Here is a 17875-nt window from a genome sequence, read left to right as displayed (position 1 = left end):
TGTGGAGAAACAGAAGGATCATTTTCCATTAATGTCCACAGTATGTTGACTGTGGTAAAGTAATGAATCTGCTCAACTACAATTATGTTTTTTCTATAAAATACACACTTACTGTCAATAATGGACAGGCAAGGCTTAAAATCAAAAGCTAAACTTTTGTTTTGTTTACTGTTTTTGCTTGTGCTTGCACTTATCTCTCAGACTGTCCACACAATGACAGTATTAGTTGTTTCAGCAATTGTCCCAAAACATGTTTATGTTTAAGTGAGAAAGTCTTTTAGAGGCTGTAGGAAGTATGACTCTTTTCTGACAAATGAAGAAACAGAGCCACAAAGTCCACAGAGGGATGGAAGATGGAGCTTGTGGGTGGTTGGATGGGTCAACAAAACATCAGACTCTAACGGGTAAACACTGTTCATTTCCCATTTCCTACTAACAGTTGCACTAACACAGGTTTCTTTTAACTACGACTGATCCCTAATCATGACCAAGTTGTTTTATGCCTAAACACTGCATGAAAAGAATGAATTTGGGTAAGGAAACTGCAACAAACACTACAAACCTTTGGGAATTTTGCAGCCTTTTTTCAATTTTTTTTTTGTTTTTTGTTTTTTACATTTTACTGAAATGAAAACGTGCATATTTAATAATAAGCACCAACTAGAAACAAAAAATTGGTAAAGTTCGCTCATTTAACCTGTCATAAATGTATACCTTTTTCAGGTTTCAGGTTTTCAGTTGGTAACCATTCTACAGCACCTACATTGTCTGATCTACATATGTTTATAACAACATGTGACTGTACCTGTCTCAGTGTTCCCGGAGTGACATTCACAGCGTACAGCATCCACAGAGGAATCATGAGTGTTGAAGAGAGAGTAAAGAATCCATCAATGGCGTAGCCCCACCAGGGGTATTCATAAGTGTTGTTCAATTTGAGCGGGGTATATTTGACCAAGGAGAAAACAAATGTGCACAAAAAAAAACACACAAGCAGAGAGGAAAGAGAAAGCATTATTAAAGTAGCTTAGCCTATTACTTAAACTCCTGAGGTGTCCAACCTAGGAATGGCCTTGTTGACACACTTCACTTCAGGCTGATGTTACCTGATGTTGTGTGTTGTGCTCTTCCAGGGTCAAAACATCTGACGACAACAGTGACACCCCATGTTCAGCTTTTAAATACATTTTTTGTTTCCTCAGGTTAAACATATTGCTTTGGCCAAAGTCTGCATGTCCTGACTCACTGTGAGTTGAACAAGCTGCAGGGGCATATATATATATATATATATATATATATATATATATAAAAAAAAAAATAATAATAATCTGAGAAACATTTAGTGTGTGGTATAAACTCAGCACTGTAGAAATAACTGTGTAATGGATTTGAATGTGGAGTTTTATTACTTAGGAACATTTGTGGCATTTTATTTTACTAGTTCCTGAAAAACCTGTATACCTCCAGAATGCTTAATATGGATATGCGACACAGAACACTTGCTGTGTTTTTGTTGTTGTCGTTGCTTAGGGGATGTTTTTCTTTCTTTGTTTTGTAAGGAGACCCTGAATGGGAAGTCAAATACTGCATGTTTGCAGGCACTAGAGGGAGACTTTCTCTGAAACTGAGGCTCATCCTGTCCAGTCACAAACTTTCCCACACACACAAATATTATGTATACGGTAATTGTATCAAATGATGAAATTTGAAAATGATACTTGATTACACATACCTAATGTCCTCAGTTTTTTCTAAAAAAAACCAAACGTTTGTAGTACCTGCACACCAGCAAAAATGCTTCTAGTAGAAAGGTGATGTTTAATTGACAAAATATTAAAGGACCAGTGTGTAGGATTTAGTGTAGTTGCAACTCGCCTCCCCTTCTAAGCCCGAAGGAGAAACTAGGGTGGCCCCTATCTGGAGCCAGTGTTTGATTTGTCCATTCTGAGCTACTGTAGAAACATGGCGGTTTAACATGGTGGACTCCATGGAAGGTGACCTGCAGCCTCTGTAGATGTAAAAAGCTCAGTGATGGGAATAACGGCATTACTAACGGCGTTACTTTTTTTCCAGTAACGAGTAGTCTAATTGATTACTCTTCCCATCTTAATAACGCCGTTACCGTTACTGCCAAAAAATGCGGCACATTACTATAATTGAAGCTGTTTTTTTTCATCAGACCAACTAGATCTCTGAGACGAGAGGCAAAGACTTTTTTTTACTGTTCTTCCTTTGTTAGTGGGCAGTGCACGAGACAAGCGCATAAATGCTGACCATTGGCTGAGGTTGAGTAAAATTTCATGGTAAGCCAATCAGAGGTAGAGTTGGGCGGGTGTTCGAAAGCAGACAAAATCGGACACACAATGAACAACACAAGCGAGTCAATCAACGAGAGACAGGTATGGCGAGTTGTGTTGCATCTTATTACATTTGCACTAAAAAGAGTGTATATGTTGTTTGAATACATTTTTGGTACATTGCTTAAAGAGCATAATTTAATTTAGATTTATTTGTTGGCTTGCTGCAGCCTCTTGAAGTGAGATTGTCAATGGCCAGAGAAAGAGATTTATTTTTATGAAGCTGTATTTTTTATTTCGTATGTATTACCTGTTTATATTTGGATTCTTTAGTTTTGATATACATTGTACTTTTCAGTTAGATTGAAAGCACCTCATATTGTTACAGTGTTCTACTTTTTCGAGGAAGAAAATACTTTAAGTACAGTGTATCTACCAATTATCTGAAGTTTTTTTTTTTGTTTTATTTGCACTACAAAGAGTTTATATCTTTGTTATTTATTTTTAGTATAGTGCTTAACAAGCATAATTTAATTTTGCCCAATTGTGGCCTGTTGAGGGGCAATAAATATCAAAAGTTCCAAAGCATCTATTGTGTTATTTGTATCGATCCACTATATAAACATATTATCTACATACATGGCATTTGATTGGAGGCTAGTCTCACTTTGTCCCACAGCAACATTAAAATAGTTTAGATTTGTGTACATTGTTTCTGTTAATAATATATTGTATTAAGTGTCCATTTCATTATAATATTCATATTTATCATAAATAATTGAACATGCACATGTATTTTAAGTTAAGTAACTTGAAAGTAACGCAATAGTTACTTTCTAAAGTAACTAGTTACTTTCATAATTTTTAACTGAGTAACTAATTTAGTTACTTTTTGGAAGAAGTAACTAGTAACTTTAACTAAATACTTTTTAAAAGTAACTTGCCCAACACTGAAAAAGCTCTTTCTAAGGTAAAAAACGAGTCCTCTATTCAGATGATTATATACTAATTAACATAGTCATAGACATAACATAGTTTTATATGCATATTATATTCCATTTCTGCCAATAGATCCTAAATGTTACACACTGGACCTTTAAAGTTCCCATGGAACAGAAAGCAGAGTGCTTGTTGCTTCCTCATATTTCTGTTTCCTGTAAAACACACAGCTAGGGAGGGACTTGTTGTTGATATTGAGTGTACGTTAAGCTCCCACTGCTATCCAGGTAGCGCTATGAGCTAGCATCAGCATCTACCTTCCAGTGAACACAACCAGACCTGGGACCGAACACAATACATACCAAGGTGTTTTTTTGGCATTCCAGGGTTGAGTCAGTTAGGTTAGCTTCATGGCCTTTTGAGCTAACAGCTGTTAGCGGTTTGCTACACCGATCCCGGTCTGGTTTGGCTGCTGTGCCTGGTTCTGTCTCCCGCTAACGGCAGATACAGTTAGCAAGAGTTACTTAGTGGGCTACTTTCGCAAGTAGTTAAAGCTATCCATCCATCAGACACAGAGAGTTTAAGCTGAGCTGAAACCAGAAAATATTTTCTTCATAAAATATGATCCAGTTTACCAAAATCTGTGAATAAAGTTATGAAGCTGTGCTTTTGTACAGCAATGATCAGTGAGGCCCGGCCACAGATGTACGTTATACATCAGCCCTCAGAGAAACACTCCAGTGGCGTCATAAGCAAGTTTATTGGGCTCAAAATTAGTGTACGTCCCTGAGTATAGGACGAGTCATCAATAACTTTTTAGCCTGTTCCAGGAAATGACAAACTCTAAAATAGAATACCTAAAAAATGCATGCATATACATTTACTCATGATTAAAACGCTTCAATGTCACTTTATGACCTCATGGGGACTTTAAATGGTTCATTCTATCTTCATAGTGCATAAAACGCTTATGGTACATGCTGTTGACAAAAACAATACCAGCAACTTATCATGATAATTTTACTGTTGGAGAAACAGAACTTAAACTACCATCTAACAATTTACAGTACAACATTTTTGTCAGTGTTGTGCACTTACCTGCAAATGATTGCACAATATTTAGTTTGGTTAATGTTATTTCTTTCACAGATTTTCAACATAATTTTAGTACTTGTCTGGTGCATTTGATTGAATCTTTTTAGGAAGATGGGACAGTTCTTTTTTTTCTCTTTTTGTGTACCCCTAGTCCCAACAGTGTTTCCTCTGTTTCATCATGTTATTATACCTACACAGCAAAATACGTCATTTGTCGGTACCTTGCAAAATGACCCATATCATCCAACAGCTCATGGTTAAGGCAAGCAAAAGATGGTAGTAAAGGTTGGACAATTCAAGACAACCACCACCTTAAAAAAGAGACAAGCTTCGAAATTAGTAAAACATAAATTTTATATCTTTACTAGCTTTCTTTACTAGTATTTGTAACTAAACATTCAGTTTAACTTAAGACAGGATAACCTTAAAATCAGTGGATGCAAACAAAGCATGCTTTGCTTCACACCTTTTTGTAATTGGGCCAAATTGTCTGAGTTTGCTGTTAGATAACAAAGACTTTTCTTATTAAGACTACATTAAAGTGCCCCTCATTATAAAGTTTATGAGTGAAGAAACCCTAAAGGTTCTGATAAAAATAGTTGTTAGAAAAATGTTAAAATAAAAATAAAGAGATTAAAGATTTAAAATATGTGTAGCTCAGTTTGATGAAGAAATAATAACTCATGAGACAGCAGTTTCTTTGAACTCTGTGCAGCCTCCTTACTCCTGCTTCCAGTCTTTATGCTAAGCTAAGCCAAACATAACCCCTGAACTGTATTTGCTAAATTCAAAGGGGAAAATCCTGCAGTCAACTTCTCCAGTTTAACACAAATCTGGTCAGTGTCATTAGTTTAGCAAAGAACTGGACACATTTGATGAAAAGTTTAAGTTATTAAAATCATCATGTATGAACAAGAGTTTTAACCCCAGTAGATAATAATAGTTGTTCATATTTTCATGTATGGAACAAAGTGGTGGATGTACTTAATGACCTACATTGCCACCCATAGAGCCGCCATGCTGCTGCTGCTCCTACTGTGCAAATCCCCTCCTTTTTACTGTGAGACCACGTGGCCTCTTTAACAGTCTCCGCCTTAAGTTGCTCATTCAGAAACAGACATCATCCCCACCCCCCTCTGTCCCTCTTGCTCTTTCTCTCTCCCTCATTGTCAAAAAAACACAGCTCTCTCAAACCTCCACTCATGGGCTCACTCGTGGTCAGAGCTGAGAAGAACACTTGTCCTGGGGAGACTAGGGGATCTAGACTTTTAAAAGGCACCAGATGAATCACACCTAGGGCTAAATGGAAGCATAACACAGAACCACAGACTACTGACGAGGAGCAATCTTTCTCAGGTACCTTTTACTAATCCCTTTCCCCTTTTTTCTGTATTTGTGTTTGTCCTTTGTATGAATTGTAAGTGTAAATTCTGGGTTTAAAACAGCATTTAAATTCTAAAAGCGAAACAGCGATTCATGTTAATAATGTAGGACCTTGTCCTCGTCTCCCTCTACAAGAGACGCTTTATCCGTCTCTTAATTCAACAATCATCATATTATTTTGATTATGTTCCATCAGGAGAGTTTTCAAGGCCTCCTCTTTCCCTTTGACCTTTTTGACCCAGGAGGGGAGATGAGACTGTGGCGCCAACAGTCTCCTGCACAGAGAGCCTGTTTTTTTTCAGATTCTCAGATGGGATCTCTAGGTGTCAATTTGCTTTATCCTCTTTAACAGAACACTGACTTCTCCACAGATCAGAAAGACACCCTACACCTAAAGTGGATCGTGTGTGATAATTAAGTGCTTTTTTTATTGTAAATCAGGGTTAGATATCCCTGAAATGTGTTTACATCTCTTAGTCTGACAGGTCCACCTTCAGAGAGAAACTCCTCTGGAATCCATATCTGGCATTCTGACACCCCTTCCTCTAAAGTGTGAATTACGATGTTTTCTTTTGATAGTGGACATTCCAATCTAGGAAGCGGTAAACAACAGTTGCACAGATATAGATTTAGTTCTGTTGGACTATTATGGTAAAATTTCATCTTCTCCTAATTAACAGATTGCCATCCAGCATGAGAAGGTCGCAAATGTAATGTTTGTCTGATGTTTCTGTCTTCAGATTGGACTAAGTTACAAAATCATGTGTAAAATGTCTGAATGTTTGATGGAGCCACAGTGCCACCTTTTGGTAAGATTCTGGTATAGCGTAAGGTACTTTCAAAACGAACTTTGTTTCATAATTGTGTATTATTCCAAATAGTAAATGCCTGACACATAATTTTTGTAACAAGGATTAAGCTAGCACTATACGAAATAGGTACAATCCCTCAGTGCTGCTTTATATACTTTATATTTATATGTTTGATGATTAATGATTTAATGATTTTAATCAGTTCTACTTTTCCTTTACATTAAGTAATTTCGGTTATGTTATGTTAAAACATGTGAACTATGTATTAAGTCATGGTGGGTTCTGTGAACGGTGTCAAAATATCGCTAAAGGAAGTGACGCGCGCGGTCAGCTCCTCTCGTCCAGTTCCGCCTCCAGAATAAAAGATATAAGAGATAGACTCAGGTCACTCCCTCTCTCTCTTACTCTTCTGATCCTGTCTTCCTTCTAAGAGTGTTGGATCCACTCGTTATTTATTCTCGCTCTTACTTTTAATTTCCGTACTTTATTTTACTTCGTTTGCGACACGTGTTGAATTTTTCTTCAAGTTATAAATTGCTGTGCTGAAGTACTTTCCTAAGTACTTTTATTTTGAAAGCTCAAGACACAAACAAATTTCTTCTTTTATATTTCTGTAGTCTTATCGTCAAGTATTGTCGCCTGATTCACAGAAAGTGAATTTAATCTAATTCTTGAATTTAGTGACGATGGAGAATTCGCCAGGCCAGCGTTTCATCCTCCAGTTATTTTCAAACAAGAAGCTGAATGAGTTTACAGTCAAAGCTGAAGACCAACCACTCTAAGACATTTATCATCAGCCAGAAGGATGTCGCAGTAGTTGACTGCTCAAGAAGACGTATAAACGTTTCCAGCCGGACAAAGACATTATTCTCCAGCCACCTTGCCCCCAACGCTCACTAGCGAACACGCTAGGCCTTTTGGAGAGATTGCCACTGGTACCAGGGACGAGACCCAACTCCCTTCGGCCTGTTGGATCAGTGATGCAAAGCCGCAGTTGAGCTAAAAGCCAAGGACCTGGAATCCTTCCAAGTTCCATCTACAAACAAAGTAGGCTGACTCTCCGGTACACGGCCGGATTCACACACATGAAAAAGAGCTGGTGTCTGTCTATAAGCTTTGATTCCCATCTTTTAAGTTTAAGAGAATTTTCGATTATGGCCTCTCAGTTCTAAAATTTACTCTGGTAATATTTTAAACTTACTGCCGCATCACAAAATCCACCATCGCTCCTGAATCACCTAATAGTAATAATTCATATATTGTCCACATATTCTGTTACTTGTTGTCATTTGTTTGAATTGTCATTTCATGCTATTAACTCTGCATTAGTTTAGTTAATAAACATATATAACCGTATGTCCTTGTCGGTGCCGGTTTGATTTGATGCGGGGAAATCGATGAATCGTGTAAAAGAAATCACTACTTCAGAAATATGAGATTAAATATAGATTTTGAAATTTAATAAATTGATTTGAAATTGATTCGATTAGATCTGTGGAATAATTTCCTCCGGATTACTCCAGTAGCTAAACAACGGAGGTGGTGCCCCATTTACGAGTGTATTATTAATCTTCAGTGATTAATTACCTTTCTAATTAAATAGTAGTGTAACCCCTACAATAAACAGCAGAACATGGAGTTTATTAAGATACTGTAATGTTTTTACATACATAGTCAGGGACAGTCAGATAATCAAAACAGAGACAGAAAACTATTTACCACTAAGTCCACATTAGAGATGATTAAAACGGAAACCAGTGACCAAAAGGTACTCCTTACACTGCCTAGTTTCTCAAGATTTGGTTACATGTAGAGCAAAAATATTATCTGAAATATTTGTAACAAACCATAATTTGTTTACAGCAGTTGTTTTTTGTTCCTGGGCTTGTTAAGTCTTCCACCAGGTTCATCAAGTCAAGTTGATTTCATTTTGGCAAAAGCCGGCATAGGCAGGCTAACGAAAACTCTAGTTCGGTTGAAATTCCACTGGAATCTCTTTGAGAAAGACACTGAATCCCTTCAACCTCTACTGATGCTGGTCTCATGTTTCAATTCAGTCTGGCAGTGGTTTGTCAGAAAGATCATTTTCAGACACAGAGACATCACACAATTAAGGCTGGCGTATGATCGAAACAAATTATTATGTACACTCTCACACAACCACGTGAGAAGGCAACAGTGTCTGAAGTTGGCCCAAATGGACACACTGTAAAAAGTGGTCTGAAAAGCTTGCAATCATAGAGAGGAGCCAGACTTGATTGTTATGGGTTCCTCTATTGGCTACGGTAAGCGTACTGACTCATTTCCGGTTTACTTCCTGCTCTGTGTACACTGTTTAGTGCTGTAGCTCTGTCCAGTGAACGCTAAATCTAAATTTGTTTTACTCGTTACAGCGGTTATTTTCAAGCTTAACGATTAAACGTAGACTCGTTCTATCTAAACACTCGGAGTTACTCCTTCTTTTAGCGACTTTTCACTATTTTCAAGTTTTTCATACACGCTAGCTTCAGTAACATTAGCAGTTAGCTATGGCTTCTCCCTCTCCCTCTCCTCTGTCCTGCTCAGTGTGCCAGATGTTCAGTTATTCCTCTGCCTCCTTTAATGATAATGGTACATGTATTAAGTGTAGTTTATTTACTGCGCTGGAGGCGAGGCTTAGTAAGTTAGAGGAACAGTGCCGCACCACAGAGTTATCTTTAGCCGCTATAGTTAGCCAGCCCCCAGTAGCCGGTGCGGTCCGACCAAAGGTAGCTTCTGCTAGCCGGTAGTTCCCCCGGTAGTTCCCGAGCAGCCGGGAAGACAGGGAGGCTGGGTGACTGAGCGAAGGAAGGATAAAACACAGAAGCCCACAGTTCACCACCAACCCATTCATGTTTCTAATACATTTTCCCCACTCAGCGATACACCCGCTGAGGAACCAACTCTGATTATTGGCAGCTCCATAGTCAGAAACGTGAATTTAGCGAAGCCAGCGACCATAGGGAAATGTATCCCTGGGGCCAGAGCGGGCGACATTGAATCCTATTTTTATAAACTGCTGGCTAAAGATAAACGTAAATATGGTAAGATTGTTATCCACATCGGCGGTAATGACACCCGTTTACGCCAATCGGAGGTCACTAAGATTAATGTGGAGTCGGTGTGTAATTATGCTAAAACTATCTCGGACTCCGTAGTTTTCTCTGGACCCCTGCCCAATGTGACCAGTGATGACATGTATAGCCGCATGTCGTCATTCCACCGCTGGCTGTCGAGGTGGTGTCCAGCAAACGATGTGGGCTTCATTGATAACTGGAAGCCTTTTTGGGGAAAACCTGGTCTGATTAGGAGAGACGGCATCCATCCCACTTTGGATGGAGCGGCTCTCTTATCTAGAAATATGGCAAAGTTTATTTCTAAAACCTGACAGTCCAGACTTGGGACCAGGAAGCAGAGCTTCTCTGCGCTTTCTTTAGAACAGTCACCCACCCAAAACCCCATAGAGACTGTGTCTGTCCCCCGACCACCTACAAATAAAAACAAGAGGAGTTAAACATAAAAATCTAATAAAAATTAAAACTAACTCCTCAGTAGCACAAAATAAGAGTATGAAATGCGGGCTGTTAAATATCAGGTCTCTGTCCTCTAAAGCTGTTTTAGTGAATGAATTAATATCAGATTATGATATTGATTTACTTTGTCTTACTGAGACCTGGTTGTCCCACGAGGAGTATGTTAGCCTAAATGAATCCACCCCCCAAGTCATATTAATACTCACATTCCTCGAGGCACTGGCCGAGGAGGTGAAGTAGCAGCCATATATGATTTGAGCTTTTTAATGGACCCTTAACCTAAACTAAATTATAACTAATTTGAAAGCCTTGTTCTTAGTCTTTCTCACCCATCCTGGAAAACACTGCAGCCAGTTCTATTTGTTATAGTGTTCCGTGCTCCTGGACCGTACTCTGATTTTATATCTGAATTCTCTGAGTTTTTATCAAGTTTAGTCCTTAAATCAGATAAAGTATTTATTGTAGGTGATTTTAATATTCATGTGGATTAGTGCAGTGCCCGTAGGAAGTATGTATTGCCATAGAAAAGTGGGAGGTTAAGTAGCTTTTTCATGGATGGCCAAATGAGGTTGTGTTTGAAGGTGGGACATCAGGGACATTCAGGACATATTATTTAGTCCTGTAATATAGGCCAGCATACATCAGAGAGAGAGAGAGAGAGAGAGGATCCAGCGCCAATTCTCCGCACCCTCCTCTTTGTGAAAGTTTCAGATGCAGAATGTTTCTGTGTTGGAGTCCATCAACGCAGCAATGAAACCACTGGCTGACTTCACAGGCATCCTCTCAGGGGAAAAATATGTAACGGTGTCCTCAGTTAAGCCTGTGCTGGAACTTATTAAAGACGACCTTCTCTCTCCAGGCCCTGATGACTGCTCTGACAGCCAGTATTAAACAAAACATGTGCAGGGTACTGACTGAAAAATACAGCTCACCTGCAATCCAAGTCCTCCTGAGAAAGGCCACCATCTTGGATCCAAGGTATCGTGGCAGCATGGAGGAGGCAGGTGCATTGGATGATGTCAAAGATCAGCTTGTGCAAGAGCTACTGGACTTAGGACCAGAAGAAGTGGAGAAGGTATCAGTGGTGAGAGCTGCAGCAAAGCTGCTGGAGGAAACGAGGATGAACCTACTGCTGCCGCACCCACCAGGAAGAAGAGGCTGAGTGACTTTCTTCAACACAGAAGAGCTCATCTCACAAGTCAGGCCCAGGCTGCAGTTCCAAAAAGAGTGCAGGCTGATGCAGAGTTGACCAAGTTCCTCCAAGAAGATGCACTTGATGCATCTTGTGATCCCTTGATGTGGTGGCATGACAATCAAAGAAGATATCCTTTCATGGCCAAGTTGGCCCAAAAATACATGTGCATTTGTGCAAACAAAAAGAGTATACGATAAACAGAAAATACAGGTAAATATAGACGCACCCTCTCTGCTCTGCCTCTCTGCCACCTCAACTCTGCCTTTCGTACGTCATCACCGTAAGAAGTTGCTCTCGGTTTCATGACCTTGTGTTTTGGCTCCATTTAAAAATGTTCAAATAAATAATATGACATGAAATTACTAGTAGTGTCACTGAGTAGTGTCAATCTGTTGTGGTTCACATACACCAAGCATTAGGCTAGCAGTAAATTATAGCTGGTTGCTAGGCAGAATTTTCACAATATTTCTAATATTGCAAACTGTCAATGCCACATTTTGAACAGTCTATTTGTTCTCTCATATGAACACATGCACACATATGGAAAGCTTGATCTGTCACATACCTAAGCAATGGTAGAGGTCATATACTTTAAACTACTCAGCAGTTTCAATAATGTATGGGCCAGAGTCACGGACTAGAGCCAGGCACACTCAAAATTTCTTTAGGAATTTTCTAGTTCATAATATGGCGCAACAACATCACACCACTACAAGAGCATACATGTTTAATTAGGCCAACAGTTAGCCTTCAGAGCATATTATGGCCAAAACATACACAGTGATAGATAGGAGTCTACAGACCATAACCAGTAACCAGTAAAAACATTGCTTTTCTGCAAGTTAATGTTTGTCTGGTTGTGATGAATGACTCTAACTGACTTTTTAGTCATTTATTACGCATATAGTAACGAGCATAGTTGTCTTCAACTCCAGTAATATAATTTGCGTCACCAGAGTTCACTCTCTCTGCTGCAGCATCTGCTAAGATGAGAAGCTGTCTGCAGTGTGTGTTTGTGGTGGAGGTGCTAAGTCCTGCCCTCATGCTCTGACACACAGAGCAGAGAAAGACAGTAGAACTGTATTTTTGGATTTTGTCAAGTAACAATGAATGAACCAACCTTTCATATACACCAATCAGCCATAACATTGGTCAGTCTGTAGTGACACTAACACTGATTATCTTTTTATCAGGGCACCTGTCAGTGGGTGGGATATATTTGACAGCAAGTGAACATTTTGTCCTCAAATTGATGTGTTAGAAGCAGGAAAACTGGGCAGCGTGAGGATTTGAGCAATTTTGACTACTATCTATGACTGCTTAGGCAACAGTCATCATGGAAATATTTTTCGTATTTTTTCTATGGTTTTTATGGCTCCACTATGCCCAGAGCTCCCAAACCTCAACCACAACACCCAGCAAGGCAATACTCTCTGGAGTTCTTAATGCAGTGGGACAACCTGCACTGGGTGGACATGCATATGGATCCGCTTTTCATTCAAGATTTAAACACTGATATCGCAAGGCATGAGGGACAGGATTGGGACAGAAAGTACACCACCAGTGTTTCCCGCAGGATTTGGGATTTTGAGACTATGGTGGGTGGACGCCGGACCCTCTTGGGGGGTCCGGGGTCATGCTCCCCCGCAAGATTTGTTTTTTAATTTTAAAGTTAAATGCATCAATCTTTGAAAGCAAAATTAAGAGGCTAGATCTATGAAGAACTGTGTGCTCTTGTAAACAGTTTAATCATAAACACATTGGTTGTTTAGATACAAATGGTGAAAACACAAAATCAACTGGAGGATACATTTGAGCCATCAAAGAAATGAAGCAAAAGTGGTTACCTGTGTTGAACTAGTTTATTTTTCACCAAATAAAATAATAAATAATTAAACTGTAAGCTAAATTGTAATAAAAAATAAATTGGATTCGGAGGGTACATCATCAATTCGTTGTTAGTTACGGCCTTAAGGGTAGACATGGCAGGCAAAAAAATGTCGGGTTATTTTGCTTCCATAACATGTCTTCTTTCAGACTAGTGGAAAGAAAACATCCAAAATACACATTTCTACAACTCTCCCTACATTCCTATTTGCAAACTTTGCACCCCGAACTTTGACATTTAATTTTCCTGGGCTTTGAAAAAAACAGTTCTAATGCCCTTTGGTAGTTAAATTCCTCTGGACTCGGCCTATTGATGGAGACCCTCAGGCAGGCAGCCAGGTGCTCTCCTTGCAGCCTGTTATGATGAAGGTCTGATTTGACCTGAAAATGAAGGTAACTACAATTAGCCAAATGAATGAAAATATTTTGAGCACACTGCTCTTTTAGTTAAGAAGAGTATGCAGTTTATCATGTAAGTGCAATGGGTTAAATGTTTGGCATACATCTCAGCAACATGTTGATATGAAACTACTCTGACTTACTGCCCCTTTCTCTGCTGTTAAACTCAGCTGCTGTCCCTCCCTCAGGGGAGGCCGTCTCCCCTGCTGTCGCTACGTGAACTACCTACCCTGCTCTCTGAAAGTCTGTCCCTCTATGAGTCTTTTTTATGAGTTTTACTGAAAATAAGTTCAGTTCGGGGCTCTCATCCGCGATGCCTTGTAAACGTTAAGTTAACTTACATTGTCAGAGCCACTGGTAATAACAAAGATTCTCTATATACATTTATACTGTATGAACCGTCTCTGGTAATAACATTAACGTTAGATAATTAGCTAACGTTAGCTAGCTAGATATAACATTACATACCAGTACTCCACATATCAGTCGACATAATCGAGACTGACAGCTAACATCACTAGCTAACGAACGTTAACGTTAATTATCAATAATAATCTTTTGCAGTAACGTTATCTGTTTGCTGTCGTACATTGATCAGGATAAAATTTTGTTTGAACTAGTAGATACTGTAGAGTTTGTTAACGTTTCTTACCTCAAATGATGTTGTGTCCTGAAATGCCTTGACGTCTCGGATGCTGTCAGGTAATGTTATATATTCCAGTGCGTGTGTGTGTGTATGTGTATGAGTGCGTGCACACCGCGTACAGCAACGGGGGGAGGGGCAGAGCCGACTGACTGGGAGTGAGAGATGCTTTGCTGTAGCAGCAGCGCAAAACACATGTTACAGATCTTTTATGTTATTATATGTGTAAGAACATTTTTCGGTTCATTCTGAGACTGTGGTGGGACTAATTAGACCGTGGCGGGCCACCACAGTCTCAGTAATTAATGGGAAACAGTTGAATTATTTCCGAAAATTCTGGTAGACCGCCACATGATCCATGCACAACTATCATACCTTTTTTGTATTTTATGCCATTAACAGTTACACTTTGAGCAAGGCTTACAATAGTGATTTCAGGGTACTTTTGGGTAACTGTGTTTACAACATCCTCATTGAGGACATCAATGGGGACCTCTGAGATTTTAACAACATCCAAGGAGGAGTTTTCGTTGTCAGGACAAAGCATATGATGGGCGATCATTAACTGATGTTTTGTTGCCAATGACAAAGTTACATTCCTAAAGTTATTTATATGCCTAACAACCTGCTTAAAAAAGCTGTGTTTGGCTTCGAAACGCATGGTCCATAATGACACAAGGGGACCAAAACATTTTATCATTTCTGGATAGTGTTCCAGAAAATGATGTTTGGGCAACAACTTTTGATCTGGAAACAGTTCCTGATAGCGTTTTCGATGCTCTGATATTTTGCACTCAAAGTAGGCAATTGATTCTAGACTATGGACAGGTGCAACAACCAATTCTGCAATATCCTTTAAATCCAAAATCACCTGCCAAGGTTCCTCGTTGGGAACAAGTTTTCCTACAATTAAAGGTAGTAAACAAAGAAGACACAAATTTTCGTGGGCGTTGCCACCTACTGTGTCATTCTTTTGTAAAGTTTTTGATCATTTTGACAAATGAGGGTGGTTGGTTTTATCCCCCTCTTTGTATGGAAAAGAATGGATAAGATTATTAAGGTGTTCAAGACTGAACAACTTTTTAGATATAAGCACCTTGATGCACCGTGCCAGCTCAACAGGAACTATGCCTTCAAACACGTCATGGATAATATCTGGGGGATAACCTGTAGTCACATTAAAGTGAGAGAGGCTATTAGTTAAAATGCAAGACTTTTTTACCCCAAAGCAGCTTATGCCCTTTTCTTGAGCTGTTTTGACATGAAGCTGATGGATGTCACAGAGTTTGTGTTTCTTGCGTGATGTTCCCAATAGATTGCAGACCTCAAAGTCGTTGATATAAAAACAGGGAAATCCTTAAATCCTCACCAAAAAAAGGATCGTTTTTGTGATGCTCGCCATCCTGAAAGTGCACATACTGGTTTACATTTGCAGATAAGGTTGTATGATTATCAACAAGCTTATCAGCTATATCTTAACGAGTAAGTAACTGCTGTAGAGACTTCAGTAAGGGAACATACTGAAATGTTTTGTTGGACCTTGCCTCCAGTGCATACTCGACAGGTTCCACAACCTTGAATTTTTCCTTCTAGTATTGTTTGCGTTTGAAGGCAGATGCTAGTGGACCTCCCTTAGCCATAGCTTTTGCTAAAGGATTATTAGGTGTTAGATGTTATTTCACTTCCAGGGCACAAAATACATGTAAAAACTCCTAGTTCTGCACTTCTAGTCCATACATCAACATGACATCTACTCAGATGAGTTTTAAGAGCATTCCATGTTTTAAATGAGGATGGGCATTCATAGTATGTGCATGGATATGAGTGTCTCTGACCATAATGCTTTAATGATAATAATGACCACCATGCTTTAATTTGTAATGTTTTAGTAACTGGTACCTCGTAGATAGAGTCTCAGAGCACTGTTTGCACCTCCACATTCAGAGCCTAAAAAGAAGAGAGAGAGTGATTAGTAATCTCTTGAGCAGTCAAAATATAAAATAGAGAGAGACCGTTTTCTATTTATTAAAATATGCGACCGAGTGCAATAAAAACTTAAAACAGTTTTCATTGGTTGATACAACCTACAGTTTTAAACTGTATTATCAAGGAAACTTGGTACTTACCAAATCTTTTAGAGACGAGGTATGCTCTCCTCCTGGGCACATGGCGCGTGAGTGTCAACAGTTGAAAATACCTGCTTAGCTCACTGGTTACTGCACATGTCTGAGAATTGCATATGCGTGCCCATCAGACTGAAGTGAGAAGGTTATGTTAGCTTGAATCAGCTGTGTTTCGTTGCCTTGAAATATCAAACTATTACATTATTCCAATGAAACCTTCTTGTTTTTTCTGTAAAAACCTAATAATTATAGTAGTTCTACCATAACACAGTTACATAATGTGAACAATATGGCTATTTCATTTCTTAGAGTGCATATCGTATGTAGATAAAAACAGCTCAGGTAACAAAAACATTACAAGTCTTATTTATACACCTATAATTATATTATAATACAAATATAGTTATTCCATTTCTGTCAAAAGATCCTCCTAAAGGTTACACACTGAACCTTTAAGTCATAAAGAAATCTGTAAATATGAGGTGCTGCGAACTTAAAATCTTTTTAGAAATTGCAATCTTTTAAATTTAATCATTCACATCACAAATGCAGAATGCAGTCATATTTTTCTAAAGTTGCTGCAGTGAATGTAGGACAAAACCTACACTCACACATCACAAAATGTGACATTACACACAGAATGTATAAATCTGCAAATCTGTGTATGAGTTATGTAATGATAGTAATTATTATTATATTTGATCATTTGTTACAAATGAAGGTCAGAAAGTGGTTGAGAGCTGACAACCTGTTCAGATATGGTTTTTATTAGTTTTGTGTGCCCACACTTTTGCTACAAATCTTGCAGGGATATGTGATGAGCGTGATTTGAGAAACAGATGTTGGTAAAAATTCCACAACTTAAACGTCGAGGTTCCTGGTGAACATTTGTCCTTTGATATTTTTCCGAAAAAATAAGTGTATTCTACAATAGTAAAAATGACAAAAACAATAAAAATAACAAGCTAAAGCACATAGAATAAAAACAATACAAGCAAATAGGCAGAAACAAATAAACTAAAATAAATCTGGTTTAAAAGAGGGTTTTTAGCTACGATTTTAAGGTAGTTAGAATGGTCTCCAGCCATAGCATACATTCTCCATGTTTGGTTTAGACTCTGGGAACAGCCAGCAAACCATTTCCTTACTATACTGTGATGAACAACTTATTAAATGCTTAGAACGTGTAATTTTAGGATGCACATTATACATAAAAAAACTGTCTTTAGCACAGACCGGGTCTCTGAAGTCCTTTATCATGTCCTCTTTTCTTTTCTTTTTTTTACCAAAGTATGAATAAGTTTATCAATGATCATAACATTTCTGGATTGCCCTAACTTTCTTGTCTTTGAAGAACTTTGTCAACCCATATCTTTCTGATTTTCTTTGTGTTTTTCTTTGCGACACACAGCAGACACAGGTCATCAAACTTTATCCATTTTCCTATCATTCTGTCATTTGTCAGTGTGGATGTTCACATTGTTACAGTTAGTTTTTGTTCTTAGACAAACCAGTGAAGAGTCCATTTATGGTGTTAGAATCATGCCAAAA

The 17875-nt window shown here is 38.6% G+C and overlaps 2 protein-coding genes across 16 annotated transcripts in view; one reads left to right on the top strand and one right to left on the bottom strand.

Moving 5' to 3' along the window:
• Positions 1 to 17875, top strand: part of LOC127371757 (sodium- and chloride-dependent GABA transporter 2-like) — a 143384-nt gene that overhangs the window by 47501 nt on the left and 78008 nt on the right. For 2 of the 8 annotated variants that reach the window (XM_051414801.1, XM_051414809.1), the window contains exon 1: positions 5500 to 5687. The exons of the other annotated variants lie outside the window; for them this stretch is intronic. The gene's annotated coding sequence lies outside the window, so the exon portion shown is untranslated. Of the gene's footprint in view, positions 1 to 5499; positions 5688 to 17875 lie in introns of those variants that run through there. 8 annotated transcript variants of the gene reach the window in all.
• The window catches only part of LOC127371756 (green-sensitive opsin-like), a 146216-nt gene that overhangs the window by 75202 nt on the left and 53139 nt on the right, over positions 1 to 17875 (bottom strand). The window lies entirely within an intron of this gene.

Source organism: Dicentrarchus labrax, unplaced genomic scaffold (genome assembly GCF_905237075.1).
Source record: "Dicentrarchus labrax unplaced genomic scaffold, dlabrax2021, whole genome shotgun sequence".
In the NCBI taxonomy this organism is placed as follows: domain Eukaryota; kingdom Metazoa; phylum Chordata; class Actinopteri; family Moronidae; genus Dicentrarchus; species Dicentrarchus labrax.
Note: the sequence above shows the minus strand (reverse complement) of the source record. Positions and strands in the feature narration are given on the sequence as shown.